The sequence below is a fragment of the Benincasa hispida genome, chromosome 7, assembly GCF_009727055.1.
Source record: "Benincasa hispida cultivar B227 chromosome 7, ASM972705v1, whole genome shotgun sequence".
Taxonomy (NCBI): domain Eukaryota; kingdom Viridiplantae; phylum Streptophyta; class Magnoliopsida; order Cucurbitales; family Cucurbitaceae; genus Benincasa; species Benincasa hispida.
Window position 1 is genome coordinate 49,408,362 of NC_052355.1, and position 16,540 is coordinate 49,424,901.

Sequence of the window (16,540 nt, forward strand, 5' to 3'; positions counted from 1 at the left end):
CTAAGAACTAGAGAGCTAGAGTTACATATTGATAGAAAGGATCATCCTAGTGATGAAGGATTATTTTCTAAAGGAAACTTCAAACAAAATCATTCAAAGGACAGAAAACCTCACAACTCAAAAGATAATAAGTCAAAACAGAAAATAAAATGTAAGTATTGCAAAAAGAAAAGACATTTAATTAATGATTGTTTTATCCTAAAAAGAAAGAATCAAGAGAAAGAAAAGGACTCAAAAGGCAAATAGCCTAAAGCATCTGTTGTAGAAGGCTTCTTTATCTACTCAGATGCTTTAGCCTCAACTTTAGACATATCCAACCATGTAAATCCTCTAGGAAAACATGATTGGGTCCTAAATTTTGGATGCACCTACCACATGACCTTAATGAGACCTTGGTTCAACACCTTTAAAGAAATTGAAGGAGAAATGGTGTATATGGGAAACAACCAAGGCTGTAAGATAGAAGGCGTTGGCTCTATTTCCATGAAACTTAAGGATGGAACTATTAAACTTCTTAGGAATGTGAGATATGTTCCACTACTTAAGAGAAATCTAATCTCCTTAGGTATGCTAGATGCAATTGGGTGTGAATACAGGGGTAAAGGAGGAACCTTTGAGGTGCTAAAGGATTCTAAGTTGATATTAGTTGGGGAAAAGATAAATGACTTATTTGTGGTCAAAGGAGTTGAAATGTTGACAGGGGCATATGTTGCCACCACAAATGAGATCACATAGGCTGATGTATGGCATAAAAGATTATCTCACATTAGTGCTAAAGGCCTAGAAGTCCTATCTAAACAAGGGATTCTACCTAAAGGTCTCTCGGAAAATCTAACCTTTTGTGAACACTGTGTTTTAGGAAAAGCCACAAGGCAAAGTTTCACTAAAGCACAACACACCACAAAAACTATCCTAGACTATATACACTCTGACCTATGGGGTCCAACTCCTACACCTAGCCTAAGTGGCTCAAAGTATTTACTTTCTTTCACTGATGACTTCTCTAGAAAAAGTTGGGTCTACTTCCTTAAAACTAAAGACTAAGTGTTTGATAGGTTTAAGGAATGGAAACTCATGAAAGAGAAGCAAACTTGTTAAGAAATTAAATACCTAAGAACTGATAATGGTCTGGAATTTTGTAGTGAAAAGTTTAACAAATTTTGTAAAGAAACATGAATAACTAGGCATAGGACTGCTAGATTCACTCCTCAACAGAATGGAGTAGCTGAAAGACTAAATAGAACAGTCATTGAAAGGGTTAGATGTCTTCTCTCAAATGCAATCCTTAGTGAAAAATATTGGGCTGAGGCAGCAAGCTACACTATGTACACCTTAAATAGGTGTATCATTCCTCTCTAAACTTTTGAACTCCTGAAGAAAAATGGACCACACATCCATCTAACCTAGAAAATCTAAGGGTATTTGGATGTGTTGGCCATATTCACCAAAATCAGAGGAAACTAAAGTCTAGGGCAATAAAGTGTATGTTTGTTAGGTTCTCAGAAGGTGTCAAAGGATTTAAGATGTGAAATCCTACTGAGAAAAGGTTTGTCATAAGTAGGGATGTCACTTTCAGAGAAAAAGAGATGTTTATGCAAAAAAAAAAAAAAAAAAACTTATGAAGTTTCTAATAGCCCTAATACTACTAGGATTGAGGTGGAGACACCTAAAGATTCTTCCACTAACCATAACCCTCCTATTAAAACTAAAGAAGAAGAAGAGGATGTCTCAAATGAGAATACTGAGAATATTGAAGTTGTATCTGATCAAAGTCAGTATTCTTTGGCTAGGGATAGACAAAGAAGAGTGATAGTTCCTCTAGCTAGGTATACTAAAACTAACTACATGAACCTAGTCCTAAATGCCACAATAGCTCCTAATGACTAAGAACTAGCCACTTTTGAAGAGGCAGTAAAATGCCCTAATGCTATGTCTTGGATTCAAGCTATGTATGAAGAAATCGAATCACTCATTGTCAATAATACTTGGACCCTAGCCCCTTTTCCTAAAGGATGCAAACCTATAGCCTCTAAATGAATATATAAACTAAAGGAGGGTTCTACCAAAGAAGAAAAGCCTAGGTACAAGGTAAGGCTAGTGGCTAAAGGGTTTACTCAGAGGGAAGGCATAAACTATTCTGAAATCTTTTCACCAGTAGTAAAACAAACCTCTATTAGACTACTTTTATCTCTAGTTGCTCAATACAATCTTGAACTAGATCGACTAGATGTTAAAACTACTTTCCTTCATGGAAATCTAGATGAGGTTATCTATATGGTTCAACCTAAAGGGTTTGAAGAAAGAGGGAAGTAAGACCTATACTATCTCCTAAATAAGTCTATATATGGTCTTAAATAATCCCCTAGATGCTGGTACAGAAGGTTTAATGATTACATAGAGAATATTATATTTTAAAGAAGTTCCTATGATATTTGTTCTTATATTAATTCATCTACCTATAAGGACAAAGTCTATCTACTATTCTATGTTGATGATATGCTACAACAGGAAAATCTAAGGAGGATTTAATTCATGTCAAAAATCTTCTAAAGAGAGAATTTGACGTGAAGGATTTAGGTCAGTCTAGAAAGATCCTTGGGATTGAAATTCAAAGGGACAGAACTTCCTCAACTCTAACCATTAGCCAACTAAACTACTGTGAAAAAGTAATTAACAGATTTAATACGTCTAATGCAAAACCAGTCACTATACCTATTTCTAGTCATTTTAAACATTCCTCATAAAACTCACCAAAAGAAACAGACATAAAACATTTAACTCAAATGCAATCAATTCCATACAATCAAGAAGTAGGGAGTTTAATGTACTTAATGATATCTACTAGACCAGACCTATCGTACGACACTAGTCTTGTCAGTAGATACATGTCTAACCCTGGGAAAAGACACTGGAAAGCAACAAAATGGATTTTAAGATATCTAATTTGGTCTAAACAGTCAAAATTAACATATCAAAGTACTAATGAATCAAATTTAGAGCTATATGGATATGTTGATTCAGATTTTGCAGGTGACCAAGACAAAAGAAGATCATTAACAGGTTATCTATTCTTATTTGGTTCAAATTTGTAGTATTAGAAAGCAAATTTATAGTCAATCACAACATTATCAACCATAGAAGTAGAGTACATGGCTTCATCAGAAGCAATAAAAGAAGCACTGTGGTTAAAGGGGTTGATGAAGGACTTTGATATTAATCAAACAGTAGTAAAGATCTATTGTGATAACCAAAGTGCCTTTCACCTATCCAAAAACCGTAAGTATCATTCAAGGACCAAAAACATAGACATTAAGTATCATTTTGTAAGAAACAGAATAGAGAAAGGAGAAGTTGAGGTGCTTAAAGTTCATATCACCCAATGCAGCTGACATGCTTATTAAACCTCTGAGCAAACTCAGGCTAGCAAACTGTCTTGGTCAGATCGGGTTCCAGCTTCCTGAAAAAGGGTGAAGACATGTTAAATTTGGAAGGAGAAGAGCTTGCATGTTGAGCTTAAGGTGGAGATTTGAAGAGGATGAGCTTAAACATTCAACATATTCAAGATATATTCACATTTCTTTAACTTTTACAGTTTGTTATTGTAACTACTTGTATCAGAAAATAGTATAAGTACTCACATTTACAAATTTCGTAGCATACAATTACAATAGCTTCAAGAAAACTTGAAATCTGTAAAAGAAAAATCTGTGACTTAGCTCTCAAATAAAGATCTCTCCTCCTTCCCGTGGATGTAGGCATCATTTGCCAAACCACGTATATATCGTTATGTAGCGCTTCTCTTCTTCCTTTCTTCTACAAGACTACATGCTATTGTTCATCAATCGTTTACTCAAGCAATTCACACAAAACAAACAAAAAATTAGGGTTAGAAGAAGCTCTATAGAAATCGAAAGAGAGAATGAGAAAGAAAGAGAGAGAAAGGAAATTAATTCTGAAATTATCACCCATCAGAATAATTTTTCTTTCACTTCCATCAGGAAAGGGTTAGTGGATCAAACCACGTGAAGCACATCAGCTGGAAGTTCGTGGACAAATGGTAGCTAAATATTCTACCAAACCAAAATTCTTTTGGGGCAAAATATTTGGACTCACGAAATTGGATTAGCAAGAAGGGCCATATTATTCATCATTTAGGCTCATTTCATTCATTCAACAAGAAGCAGGCCCAACAACTTCGAATCTTGCTGCTGACATCTTTGAATGAAAAACTTGAATCTTAAATCTTAAAAAATTGCAATATTGGAAGTCTTTTGCTCTCATACTACTTTGTTGGGCCTACTTCTTGTTGATTGTATTCTAAAAGCCCAAATGATGAATTTAGTGACCCTGCTTTGCTGATCCAATTTCGTGAACCCAAGAATTTTGCCTCAAAATAAATTTGGTTTGGTAGAGTTCTTGGATATCCTTTGTCCACGAACTTCCAGCTGATGTGCTCCACGTGGTTCGCTCCACTAAATTTTTCCTGATGGAAGTGAATGAAAACTTTTATTCTTATGGGATTTTGCAGAATTAATTTCTTTCTCTCTCTCTTGTTCTCTCTATCAAATTGGCAAAGCTTCTCTAACCCTAATCTTTTCTGTTTCTTTTGTACGACTGCTTGAGTAAATGATTGGCGATAAAGAACATGCAATCTTGTAGAAGAAAAGAGGAAGAAGAGTTCTACACGATGATATACGTGGTTCGACAAATGATGCCTACATCCACGGGAAGGAGAGGAGATCTTATTCAAGAGCTAAGTCACAGCTTTTTCTTTTACATATTTCAAGTCTTCTTGAAGCTTTGTATATTGTATGCTACAAATTTGTAAATGATGAGTATTTATACTATTTTTCTGATACAAGTAGTTACAATAACAAGCTGTAAAAGTTAAAGAAATGTGAACAATTGTTGAATATGTTGAATGTTTGAGCTTATTTACTTCATATTCTAATATGTTTATGCTAATTAAATATGTATGTTCATGTAGAATATATCGAATGATCCTTCTTATTGGGTGACTTTATGGAAAGAAGCACGAAAAGAAAAAAAAAATGAATACTTTGATGAAGCCATTCGAGAATGTGCCAATCGAATTGTAAGTTTATATTGTGCAAAGTTTAAGATGACATATATATAATGTCTAAAACTTGTGATGATATAGATATTCTGTGAAAATTGTAATATGTTTTACAGGATAAATTGGCCGAAGTCTATGAAGGTGAAGATGTTTTGACCAAAGCATTGGGTACAGATGAACATTAGGGGCGTGTTAGAGGAGTGGGTAATTTTGTTTCCCATTCCCAATAATTCAAATCAGTAAAACCAAAGTCCTCAATGAGCCAAGAAATTGAAGGAGGCTCTAATGAAAAAAATGTTCGACATGGTAAAGTGTCAAGAGAAAAAACTCATAGTAGACAATCTCATCAATCCAAATCATCTGTTAGAAGTGTCGCACTAAGTGCATCTAAAGAAGAAGATAATGAGAAGATGCCTAAAGAATATTTTGAGGTAATTTATTTGTTGTGACTTTTAAATTTTATTCATATTGTGCTTAACCATGCATGACATTAGTTCTTTTAAATTTGTTAAGGGGACACCATGCCACTTGGCTATAAGAACTGTGATAATATTGTTGCAGTAGCCACAGCATTTGATGATGATGTGTCATGCTTAACTGTTAAAGTTCTGATTGACATTGTCATGGGAGAAGATTTGCCAATACCAATTCCTGTGAAGGGAAAAATAGAGTCCTTAAATCAAGCAATGGGCAACTTCGTAATATGGCCTCGTGAACTTGTAGTTATGGTTAACGAGAAAAAATATGCATCTTTTTTAGTATATGAGTTTGGTTATTTATTATTTTTCGTATTTTGAATTTTTGTAAATTTGGTTATGGTAGGACCATTCAACAATTAAGAGCTTCGGCTAGACCTCCAAATATACTAACACCAATGGTACCATCGAACTCTTGAACGGACATGATCTGTATGAACATAGTTGAAATAGGTTACATGAGCATTTTGACATACATTGCGTAAGTATTACTCATCTAGATTCACTCATGTATATTTTGTTTCATGTTTATATAATAACTTTTACTTTGTTTAAGTATCTTTCGGATGAATGTGGTCATGATATTATGAAGAAGTTTTTTTTATAATTGATCAAGCAGGAATATCCCCACATGTGGAGTGTCAAGATATTCGATCCAAAAATTTAGCCAACCAACTAGAATTGGCTAATTTGGACCAATTAGTCCTTACTCCATATAACACAGGGTAAGTAAATACAAGTCTTTAGTTATTTTTAATTTGCATTATACGCGTACTAATATTTCGAAATTGTTGCTTATTATAGTTATCGTTGGATATTGATTATAATCAATCTACAAGAAAATTGTGTTTATGTTTTGGACTCTATTCGAAATAAGGTTCAAGAGGATTTCCATGGAGTTATAAATATGTAAGTGTAATTGAAGTTTTTTAGTTCTTTATTGAAGTATTTATGTTTAACTAATGTTTTCAAACTATTTAGTGGATTGAAAATATGGCAAGCCAAGCACAATCTCCAATACCATCTGCCTTCTCCAAAATGGAAACCTGTAAAGGTAAGTTTGCATTAATTTTTTTAACAATTTATGTTCATTCGAATATAAGAATAATTGTTTTCAACTTCTTTATATGCAGGGCCCTCGTCAATTAGATTCTGTAGGATGCGGGTACTACGTGCAAAAGTGTATACACGAAATAGTGCATAATCCTACTACTCCCATTACTAGCCTCGTACGTAAATTATTTATTTTTTATATACTAGCTTTAATTTAATAAATGATGTAAATTTATGTTGAGTTTATTTTTTTTTCTACTTTGTAGTTCAATACAAAAAATGCATATACCCAAGGAGAGATTGACATAATTCGAACCCAATGGGCAAGTTTTGTTGGCCGATTTGTGTACGGATGTACTTCTTGTTTTTTGTCTTAATAGAATGTAAATGCTAGCTTAGAATGAATGCAAATTTATCTAACCATGTTTTGTTTATTGGAAGATTTATGTATAATTTTTTGTTTATGGGATATTTGGTGTAAGTATTCATGGAAGTATTAATTGATATTTGTGAATGAGAGAAATGATTATAATATAGGTGGTTGATAATTATAATTATTGTTCTATGAAAGTGCATTATCGATATACAAATGTTGGTGATTTGTGTGTTTATTTCATATTTGATGAGTATATAGAATGGATTGGAAATATTAATCCTTGTTTGTGGATAAATTATTATAGAAGTGTGCTTTATTGCAGGTAACTTTGTATTGAGTTTTGTGGTAGAGTGTATTGTTCTGTCTATTGTTATATTTCAGGTTTGAGTTCAGTGAATTCATAGGTGGAAGACAAATATTGATTGCTTGCCATGCAAATTTTTTTATATTTTTTAATAAAAAACAATCGGACATTTCCTGACCCAACACGAGACATATAATGTTGTAACTTTAATTTTGACCGATATTAAAAATAGATTCGACAACGGAATTTAAAAAAAAAAAACGAACAATAACTGAAAAGAACGGACATAAATTATGGGCTTCAATGGATTATGGGCTTCAGTTGACAAACAACATTAAAGGACTTTAATGTCGGTTGCAATCGACATTAAAGACAGTGTTATTAAAGCCCTTTAATATTGGTTGCCTTTAATGTCGGTTTAAAACTGACATTAAAGAAAATCGACATTAAAGGGCTTTAATAACACTATCTTTAATATCGGTTTAAAACCAACATTAAAGTCTATAATTCTTGTGGTGAATCGATGTACGATTGATTCGACAATCAGATTACTCGATGTGATTTGAAAGATAATACAATGGCGCGCGATTTTGCAGTAAAGAAACACTCGAATGAACAAGAAAGATAAGGCAAGAAGATGGAGACACAGTATTTACGTGGTTTGGCAAGATTGCCTACGTCCACGAAAAGATCTAAATTCTTTTACTGATGAAGATTGCGTACAGGTTTTTGTTGTTTTCAGAAAACTAAGAAAATGATGATAAGTCTTTTATTTAAATTCTAAAAGTAGGGTTATAGAGTATATGAGCTGACCATTTACAAAATTAGTTATAAACAAACAAAAAACTGAGGTATTTGAGTCAAAGTTTCTTCAAGACTCTATGATCGCAGTTATGGAAAAATGTGCATCTTTTGGCAGAAAGTTTTGATGTTAATGTAAATTTCATATACGATGGCGGGCAAAACCCAACATTGAAAAGTGGGTTACAATGGTGGGTTCAAACCACCATCTAAAGTAAAAGGAGGGGAGTAAACTTTAAATTCCCACAAAAAAAAAAGGCAGCTATAATGAACCGTCATCTAAACATTTTAGATTTTTTTTTTTGGTTTAAATTTATTGCATCAAATGACGTCGTTTTTGAAAGCTTGAACTGCCATCGTATATCTACCGTAAATGATGTAATTTTGGCTGAAGTTTTATACCACTAGATTGTGATTGAAACAGATATGAAAACTCTAGGAATTTGAGATTTAGGAGCCCTTTTATAAAAGAAAATTTAGATTTTAGATTTTAGATTACTTTTGATCGAATACCAAAAGATAAAGAGAACTAGTTCCTTACTCCAAGTTGGAACACTCCTCAAGTAAGATGATCAAACTTACCTAAATGTTCTTGGTATATAACCCTGACCCAAAAATTAAAAATCGATGATGAGACTCTATCATCCACAAAATATTTCCATTTAGAATAAACCCTAAAGAATTCAAACATTAAAAAAAAATAATAATAAAAAATAAAAAAATAAATAAACTGATCAAACGACCTAATAATAAGACTTTAATAGCCTCCCAAAAAAAACCTAATGCCACATCATTGTTAATAAAAAAAATGATAAAAATATCCCTACTTAAGATGTCATACAAAATATAAAATTGGAAAATACTTGAATTACATCAAAGTTATTAAATAAAATAGAAATAATAATTTGATGATGATTAATATCACAAACCCTTATGATTTCAAGTTGAATGCCTTGACTGATATTGCTAACTATGACTGCGACGACCTTGCTCTCTTCATTCGACTATGACTGGCGATGATTGACGACGACAATTGATGGTGGCCGGCAAACGACGATCGAGGTTTGACGATAGCAAATGAAGATCCATTCCTACTTCTTTAGTCCGTTCAATTGAGTTGTTTGAAACTTGTGATCCGATAAAAAAGAAGACAAACTTTATAATCTTCTTCACAGTGGAGACAAACGACATTCGGATCCTAACAACCCTGATCCACTAAGACTCCACAAAGAAATTTTTGTCCAGTTCTTTGATATCTTTCCAAGATTCTATCTATTATTTGTTTATTTGTTTATTTTTACATTAAATTTCTTCTTCATTCTTGGATGGGTGTGAAGAGATAAGAGAATGAAACAATATATCTCCAATTACTTTCTAATTGATATGCAAAATTGTTGTAGTGATTCTAAAAGCAAAATACATTTTTGAAAACTACTTTCTTTCTTTTGTTTTTTTTTTTCTTTTTAGTTTTAAAACACACGGCTTGATTTTTTTGGAACATTACAAGACATATGAAACTTAGTTATTGGTGTAAGCAATACTTATAAATAATTTTTAAAAGTAAAAGAAAAAAAGTCAAATAATTACCATTTATACATGGAGTATCGGAATTATTATGGAAAGGAAAGACAACTAGAGGTTTCTATCATCTGCTTGTTGACGATTTTATTTTTATTCATTCATTGATTTGGTAGATACTCGTCTTTATCACATCTAAATTTAATATTGGAGAACGAAAAGAATTTGTGGCTGATATTTCTTTAAATTAACGCAGGCAAAAATATCAACATAAATTTTAATTAGCAATTCTATATGTTTTGGCTGTTTGAAGCATAGAACCACTTTGTCTCGTCTGTTTACAATTATTTATTTGGTGTGCATTAGTTAATTTTACGTGATAAAGAGAACAAAATTTATCGTGGTTCTATGATATAGTGGGTGGACTAATTAACATATAATTTAGAGGACAATGGGGCACTTCACTTTCTGTGTCTAATTCTCTAATATGAGAAAATTATAAATTATTGTAGTCGATCGGTTTTTTATTAAAATAGTATTTTACTTGTTAATTACTTTTTTTTTTTTTTTGCTTAAAAAATTTTATTTTTTTTAAACCCAGACAGGTTTCATAAGTTATGGACAGGGTGAAGACTAAGGCACTTACTAACTCATAAGTTTAATCCTCTAACATCGGGTATAAGTGTTATGTTGATGTTTTGAGTTTTTTTATAATTTTTTAGAAAAATTACGGAAGTGGAAGCCATGAAATGAGAGAAGAAAAGAGTTTTAAAGGAAGGGGCACTATAAATATAGAAACTATAACCAAAGTATTAGCAAATATAATACAATGTAAAAGAACTTTAGATTCAATTTTCGGAATCTATTAGTGATATATTATATAACTAGCTAGCAGGAGCCTATCAATAATAGAGTCTATTATTGGAGGAATAAGATGATGAATATTAGTGAAAGAAAAAGATATGCTATTAAAAGTACAAAATAAACTCATTGGAGAGAAAAGGGTATCGTGGACTTAAACTCGAATCTATAGAAACCATGATTAAGTATTCATAAAAGATTTAAATTAAGGTTTGACACTAAATAAATGAAACTATTTTGTAATTGGTGATTCAAACTAAAGTCCTTACACTTATACTATTTTCGCAAATTTTGGTTTTTAAGTTTTGAAATCAATTACGTTTGATGTGCATACCATTGATTTGGATATTTAAAGATTTCAAGAAATTTATGTTCTTTTCGTAATTTATTTATTATTGAAAGAGACTTATGCATTTATCTTTTCTTAGTTCAATATAATTGAATTGAATTTGAAGATATTTATATTTAGCTGTAATTTAAGCTATAATGACTTATTTATATTATGGGAGCCCATGAGAGATAAATTTCTAAAAATCTTTTGATTTTAGTAATTTTTTTACAAAAGCTCAAAGATAATTGTGATATGAAATCAAGTAATTGTGGCTTTTAGAAATAATTTTCGAAACAAGAATCTATGAATATTCGATTTTAGGATTCATATAAGCCAAACATGGATTAAGGTGATTTTAGTTAGATAATTTGTTATGAAATAATAACCCTGAGTTATGGAACATCGAGTTGTAAACGTTATAACCTTGTTGTGGCCTTATAACTTATGTTTAGCATGTTGAAATTGTTTTCAAACTACTAAATTTTGTACTCATGGTGATTCGAGATACACCTAATGTGAATGTGTTTTCATAGTGTGGATACGATATACATGAGGTTTAGTTTGTGACCCACACTTCAAAAAACAAATAGGCTTTGAATATGAAAATCCTTAATTATTCTCAATCACTAAAATCCCTAAATCTATATGATTTCAACCTTAAAGATTGGGTACGATATAGATTGCCTTGGAGGAATCTAGTTTCTTGTGAGGTACTCTGTTAAGAATAAAATAGGCAGAAAGCACAATTTCCCCCAACATGTTATTAGACAATCCAAAACTTAACAACATAGCATTCATCATTTCCTTAAGAGTTTTGCTTTTACGTTCTGCTATACCATTTTGTTGTGGTGAATAAGGAACAGTAAATTTATGAATAATGCCATTTGATTCACAAAATTCTTTTAGTGTATTATCACTATATTCACCACCTCTATCTGATCTTAACCTCTTAATCTTCTTATCTAATTGATTCTCTACTTCTGTTTTATATTTTAGAAACATACTACCAGCTTCATCTTTTGTTTTTAAAAGATAAATTCTAGTATATCTAGAAAAATCATCAACAAAAGAAATGTAGTAATTTTTTCCACCTCTACTCGTGATGTTTTTTAAATTAGCTAAACCAGAGTGAATCAATTCTAGTAATTTTGTACTTCTAGATGTGACAGGTTTAAAAGTTTTTTTACAAACTTTGTTTCTACACAAATAGGACATTTACTAGTTTCATGTGTTTCAGATGCATTAATCAATTTTAAATCCTTAAGCTTCTTAACTGATGCAATATTCACATGACCTAGTCTACCATGCCACATATCAAGAGACTCAACTATGTAAGTAGAATTAGAAGTACTTACATTCATCATATTTGAAACAGAGACAGTATTCAGTACAAAAAGACCATCAACAAGATATCTCTTCCGAACACAGTCTCCATTTTTGGCGAGGACAACCTTGTTAGCTTCTAGGACAATTTTAAGCCCAGTCCGATTCAATAGGCTCTTCGATACCAAGTTCCTACGTAAGGAAGGTACATACAATATATTATTTAAGGATAAAGTTTTTCCAAAGGTTAATTTTAAAAGAACCTTCCCTTTTCCAAGCACTTTTGTTGTGGCTGAGTTACCCATAAACACACATTCTCTATCAACAGTGTCCTTATAGTCATGGAAGAGCTCTCAGTTTGAACATAAATGTCTCGAAGTCAGTTTTGTTTTCTATCAGGTTTGCTTCCACAACAGCAACAATTATGTCATCTTGTTCAACAAGATTAGTTTGTGGTATGGGTTGCTGACTTGGCCTTCCTTTCCTTTGACTGCATTGATAAGATTTGTGTTTTGATTTCCCACAGACATAACAAATCAGTTTTTTCTTCTCAGTCTTATTCTTTACAGACTATTTTTTTTTATGATTTTTGGACTTGTCTTTGTTAACAACAAAAGATTCAACCAAGATAGCATTAACTAAATTTATATTTCCAGAAATTAGTTTATCTTTTAGTTTGTTGGCTTCTTTGGTGCGCATGTGACTGATTGGCTCCTAAAGTGTTAGATCATTCTTTTTGTATTTTAGATGATTTATGTAGTTGCTCCAGGATGGGAAATTTTCTCAAGCAGCACATTAGCTTGTAGAATCTCACACATTTTCATGCCCTCAGCCAGAATGTTTGCCACCAAATTTTCATACTCATGTATCTGCTCCACTATCAATTTCTCGTCTGTCATTTAGAATTATAACCATTTACCTACAATGTACTTTTTGCGACCAGTATCATCTCCTCCATATCAGGACTCCAATGTACTCCAAATTACCTTTACTAATTTTTGGACCACAAAGAACTCGAACATTGAATCTGTCATATGATTCAGCAGATGCCTGCAGACTATTTTGTTGTCTTTCTTGTACTTATCAGGATCAATTGTAAATTGCTTTGATTGATTAGAAACATCAATAGGTTGGACGGAGAATTCTGGATAAGAGACAATGCTCACTTTTTTGGTAGGCACTACTGTGTTGAGGATATAATCAATCTCTAGCTGCTCGAAGAAAATCAATAATTTCTAATACTAGCGGTGATAATTTACTTCATCTAGTGGTTCAAGCTTGGACTCGTTAGAGAGAACTTTACCATTCTTGATCGACATCTGTGTTATTTTCTTTCAGATTATTGAAATGGATGTCACGAAAGTTGCTGGGTCGTAGAAAAATCACTGCTTTGAAAGCAAATACGGCGCGACCTCGATACTAATCGCTTATGTCGGTTGCTCCCCAAGGTTAACACAACTCACCGAAAAAAGGATTAGAACCGATAAGAATCAAGTGGAAAGGAAGGAATGAAATTCAGTTGTATGTCCTCTCTGATAGATCTGAACAGTGTTATATAGTGTGTGAGAGGAGGATACCAACGAACGGAAAGGTTCGTTAATGGACAGAAACCAATAGTCAGAAGCTCAATGAATATTTATAAAGGATAAATAATAAAAATTTAATTCTTTTTCAAGCAAGCATAGTTACCCGAACCCAACTGTTTGACTAGGCAAATGGCAACAATGACACACGTGTGTAGTGAAAGGATTATACTTCCACCACTAACTCAATTTGGATTCTCATTTAGAATGCCTTGGTATTTAAACCCTCTAGGCAATTCTAAATCTATCCATGTGGGATAAAACTTCCCACTCTCTTAACTTTTCCTATGGGCCTAAGTCCAAAAATCATTTCCAATACTTGTAATCTGTTTTATAGACCGATGTACATTTGATTGGGTAAGGACAAAGTATATGTTTTTTTCTTTAAAAAAAAAAAATATTCTCTATGATTGTTTTGCACTAATTATAATACTATAAGTTTATAAAATTATAAATGATTAATGCTTAGTGTATAGATTTATTTTGATAGTGTTTCAAATGAGAGTGAAAAAGACAACCATAGAGCTAAATTGAGATGGCTTGACATAGAGATTGAAACAACGTACGATGAATTTTTAAATCGATTTATAGAATAAGTAATATAAATTTGGATAATTAATACAATCTTATAATAAGATGTGTACTTTCTAATTGAGGTCCAAAACCCCAACATTTGTCATTAGAAATGATGAAGACACATCCACAACGTTTTGACATGGAAAGGAGTCTTTGTGATACCCCTTCATGTGTTCACTCTTCCAAAGCATTCTAGTAACTAAGAATAGTCTATATGCAATTCCAAACAATTCATATATGCCACCATCTCAAGAAATTGCATCAATATCTATGTCATTCTCTTACAAGATAGAATAGGATATTCCATCAACATTTATGCCCCGTCCATTGACACATATTGAATATAGGCTATAAGTTGCCCAAAGTGTGCAATAATAATAATAATAATAATAATAATAACAGCAACAATAACAATAATAATAAATTATAGAAATTTAAATTAATCGGCATATTAACTAGAAAGTAATTAAGGGGACGTTTGAGGCGCAGGTTGGAAATCAAAAGCCTGAGAATCAAATTCCTGAAGGCTTATTTGAGGGGGTTCTCAAGCCTAGGATACAAATGCCTATGTTTGGGATGCAAGATTTGGTAGCCTGGGATTTTCAAGCCTGTGTTTGGGGTGCAGACATGGATTTGGGTAATCTGATTTTTTCTTATTTTTTAATGGTTGTTTGGTGAACTGTATAACCTTGAATGTATTTTGCATCAACTTTTATGATATTTTAAAAGAAAATTTTAATTTATTCATTTTAAAATTAAATGTATATTAATTTTATCTTTTATAATCTTAAATTAATTAATTTTGATTTATTAATTTCTATGACTATAATGTATGAATGACAATGACTTAGTTGTTTTATATATATAAAAAAATAGTTTTTAGTAATGGGATGAATTTAGAATTTCAAATTCATGGTGTCTTTTGGGTGGTCTTAAAGCTCGAATAGTTGCAACTCTTCACCATAGCTTGAAGACTTAGGTTGAAAGTAATTATTTAATGTTTCAAGAAGACTTTTACCTTTAGCTCTTATTCATGCCAATTATTTGCTTATCAAATGGTAACAGGTGATTTGCCAACACAAATTGTCATTTTGAAGGGATTGAATCCCAATGCGAAAGCGTTTAAACGTTTTGTCTTTGATTGAAAGTGGAAAAATCAATAATGATTTTACAAATTTAAAAGGCTAAGCATACTATTCATTGAGAATAAAAAGATGAGGAAAAATTACCTATGAAGAATTGACAATCTTCATGCCATTCTCTTTCGAGATCATGAACAAAACTTTTGTAGAAGCACAGGAACTCTTCCGCCAAGTGAACACCACCAAAAGGAGTCCTCATTATTCTCACAATACAAGGAAATGAAGTGTGAGCTTCAAGAAAAAATTTTGGTAAAGGGAATTTCTCAGGAAGATTTGTATGAGTGAGAGATAGGTTGAAAATACAGAGTGATATCTTTCCTACTGTATTTTTTCTGTAGTTATAATGCAAATGAGAGAAGATGAGGGAAAGACAAGGGAGTTACATTAACTCCCCCTCTACACCTACTACTAAAATAACTCCCTTAATGGGATTTTATTTTATTTTTTAAAATATTATATTAATATAAATAAAATATAAATTATATTAATATGATAGTTATGATATGGTTAACTAACCATCAATAACCATATTCTATGCATTTATAATCATATTATAATATAGTTTTGTCTTATAATCTATAGTTTTAATAAATTCATATTAAATTTTAATCTATAGTATAAAACCTTTATATAATATTTGAAGTTCATTCAAATATTTTTCTTTCATATATTATATAGTTTTAATTATAAACCATATTTATAATTAACTATATATATTATAATGTATCAATGTAAATTATACATTACATTAATCATATCAATACAATTAATTATTTTAATTCCCATAAATAATTTGAAAAATGTAAATTATTCCTTGTTTTTATCCTTAGTGAGCTAATAAGGGGACCTGGACTCACAGATTAGAAACTTCAATAATACGGGGATTAACCAACTAAACTCTTTAAATGGATTAATCAATATTCATTAAGTATTAGTCAGTCTACTAAAAACCAATAACTGCACTCTTCACATTGTAGATATATTCCTGTATCCATTGGATATAACCGATCAATAGTAAGTTGATCTTTCATAAATTGCTCATAACTACAACTGAGTCTAAATTATCGTTTTATCCCAATAGTTACATCTAACTCTTTAAATGTCACCGATTCCTCTAAT

At 31.7% G+C, this 16,540-nt stretch overlaps 1 long non-coding RNA gene across 1 annotated transcript; it reads right to left on the reverse strand.

The window, feature by feature from the left end:
- Positions 1-8,731: 8,731 nt before the first annotated feature.
- On the reverse strand, positions 8,732-15,833 carry LOC120081547. Its single transcript, XR_005482879.1, has 2 exons — positions 12,153-15,833; positions 8,732-9,214 (listed from the first exon to the last, which is right to left on the reverse strand). It is a non-coding gene; the product is annotated as an uncharacterized LOC120081547 (long non-coding RNA).
- Between the last annotated feature and the right edge of the window lie 707 nt (positions 15,834-16,540).